The following is a 3,389-nucleotide window of genomic DNA, read 5'->3' as shown; positions in this document are numbered from 1 at the left end:
ACGTGGCGGGTATCGTTATTTTCTGACCTTGACAGATGATTTGAGTAGATATGGATATATCAACTTGATGAAACACAAGTCTGAAATGTTTGAAAAGTTCAAGGAATTTCAAAGTGAAGTAGAGAATCATCGTAAAAGGAAAATAAAGTTTCTACGCGCTGAAAGCGGAGGCGAATATTTGAGTTACGAGTTTGGCCTTCATTTAAAAACAATGTGGAATTGTTTCACAACTCACGCCACCTGGAACACCACATCGTAATGGTGTGTCTGAATGTCGTAAGTCGTAACCATACTTCATTAGATATGGTGCGTTCTATGATGTCTCCTACCGATTTACCACTATCGTTTTGGGGTTATGCATTAGAGACAGCCGTATTGACGTTAAATAGGGCACCGTCTAAATCCGTTGAGACGACACCGTATGAACTATGGTTGGGCGAGAAACATAAGCTGTCGTCTCTTAAAGTTTGGGGACGCGACACTTATGTCAAAAGTCTTCATCCTGAAAAGCTCGAACCCAAATCAGAGAAGTGCGTCTTCATAGGATACCCTAAGGAAACTATTGGGTACACCTTCTACCATAGATCCGAAGCCAAGATCTTTGTTGCCAAGAATGGGTCCTTTCTAGAGAAGGAGTTTCTCTCAAAAGAAGTGAGTGGGAGGAAAGTAGAACTTGATGAGGTAATTATACCTACTCTCGAATTGGAAAGTAGCACATCCGAGAAAACTGTTCTCGTGATATCTACACCAACTATAGAGGAAGATAATGATGATGATCATGAAACTTCGGATCAAATACTACTGGACCTTGTAGGTTGACCAGAGCATGTTTCGCACCAGAGTGGTACGGTAATCCTATCTTGGAAGTTATGTTATTACACCATGGAGAACCTATGAACAATGAAGAAGCTATGATGTGCCCAGATTTTGATAAATGGCTTGAGGCCATGAAATCTGAGATAGGATCCATGTATGAGAACAAAGTATGGACTTTGGTGGACTTGCCCGATGATCGGCAAGCCATTGAGAATAAATGGATCTTCAAGAAGAAGACAGATGCTGATGGTAATGTCACTATCTACAAAGCCCGACTTGTCGCAAAAGGTTTTGGACAAGTTTAAGGGGTTGACTATGATGAGACTTTCTTACCCGTGGCGATGCTTAAGTCGGTCCGAATCATGTTAGCAATTGCCGCATTTTATAATCATGAAATCTGGCAAATGGACGTCAAAACTGCATTCCTTAATGGATTTCTTAAAGAAGAGTTGTATATGATGCAACCATAAGGTTTTGTTGACCCTAAAGGTGCTAACAAAGTGTGCAAGCTCGAGTGATTCATCTATGGACTGGTGCAAGCATCTCGGAGTTGGAATATGCGCTTTGATGAGGTGATCAACGCATATGGTTTTATATAGACTTATGGTGAAGCCTGTATTTATAAGAAAGTGAGTGGGAGCTCTATAGGATTTCTGATATTATATGTGGATGACATATTGTTGATTGGAAATGATATAGAATTTCTGGATAGCATAAAAGGATAATTGAATAAGAATTTTTCAATGAAAGACCTCGGTGAAGCTTCTTATGTATTAGGCATCAAAGTCTATAGGGATAGATCGATACGCTTAATAGGAATTTCAGAAAGCACATACCTTGACAAAGTTTTGAAGAAGTTTAAAATGGACCAGGAAAAGGAAGGGTTCTTGCCTGTGTTACAAGGTATGAAGTTGAGTAAGACTCAAAGCCCGACCACGGCAGAAGATAAAGAGAGAATGAAAGTCATTCCCTATGCCTCAACCATAGGTTCTATAAAGTATGCCATGCTGTGTACAAGACATTTTGTGTGCCTTGCCATGAGTCTGGCAAGGGGGTACAATAGTGATCCAGGAGTGGATCACTAGACAACGGTCAAAATTATCCTTAGGTACCTAAAGAGGACCAATGAAATGTTTCTCGGTTGTGGAGGTGATAAAGAGTTTGTCGTAAAGGGTTACGTCGATGCAAGCTTTGACACCAATCCAGATGACTCTGAGTCTCAACCTGGATACGTATTGAACGTGGGAGCAATTAGCGAGAGTAGCTCCATGCAAAGCATTGTAGACATAAAAATTTGCAAACTACGCACGGATCTGAATATTGCAGACCCGTTGACTAAAACCTCTCGCACAAGCAAAACAAGATCACACCTTTGAACTCTTTGGGTGTTAATCACATGGTGATGTGAACTAGATTATTGACTCTAGTGAACTCTTTGGGTGTTTATCACACGACGATGTGAATTAGATTAGTGACTCTAGTGCAAGTGGGAGACTAACGGAAATATGCCCTAGAGGCAATAATAAAATGGTTAATATTATATTTCCTTAATCATGATAAAGGTTTATTATTCATGCTAGAATTGTATTGAATGGAAACTTAAATACATGTGTGGATACATACAAAAACTACCATGTCCCTAGTGAGCCTCTACTAGACTAGCTCGTTGATCAAAGATGGTTAAGGTTTCCTAACCATAACATGAGTTGTCATTTGATGACGGGATCACATCATTAGGAGAATGATGTGATGGACAAGACCCATCCGTTAGCTTACACTACAAAAAAAAGACACATCCGTGACATTTTGGGCTGTACGAATTTTTTCTGTCATGCTTATGACACTTCTATGACGATAATTGTGACAAAAACCGGTATCATCATAGATGTGGTGGGCTCCTACTTCTATGATAAAAAATCATGACAGAAAATGGGCTTTTCGTCATGGGCAGGCCGGAGATGCAGCTGCATGATATTCTTTGGGCCGGCCATAACGAAAAAAATGTGGTAGAAGCAAGGGTGAGGAAAATATCGGGGAGTTCCCGGTTACGGTGGGTGGTCGGGGCCGAGCGGTGCACGGAGGTTTGTGCATTTCTCTCATACATGTACGCGCGTGTGTGTGAGGCGTTGCGCTCTAACTGAACCCGAGCGAGGCATTGGGCTCTAACTGAACCTGAGTGATTGCACTAGCTACGTTACTGAACCCCGATCGATCCCTTGCTGTTAACTGAACACGAGTGATTCCTTCGCTACTGCTGCTAACTGAAGCTGATCGATACTCCCTCTTGATGAATAGTGAGCGTTGTTGGGGGGGGGTTGGATGAACAGTTCCCGGTGGGGGGGTGGATGAACAGGACCCTGTGGTAGTAGAGGCCGTTGACGTTGGATGAACAGGACCCCGATCGAGCCGGTTGGGGGTGGATGAACAGGACCCCATGGAGGGCTGGATGAACAGGACCCCATGGAGGGCTGGTTGAACAGTAGCCGGTGGAGGGCTGGATGAACAGTAGCCCGTGGAGGGGTGGTTGAACAGGACCCCGTGGAGAGGGCTGGTTGAACAGTAGCTGGTGGAGG

This window comes from Aegilops tauschii, chromosome 4 (genome assembly GCF_002575655.3).
Source record: "Aegilops tauschii subsp. strangulata cultivar AL8/78 chromosome 4, Aet v6.0, whole genome shotgun sequence".
Taxonomy (NCBI): domain Eukaryota; kingdom Viridiplantae; phylum Streptophyta; class Magnoliopsida; order Poales; family Poaceae; genus Aegilops; species Aegilops tauschii.
This window is presented reverse-complemented; position numbering follows the sequence as displayed.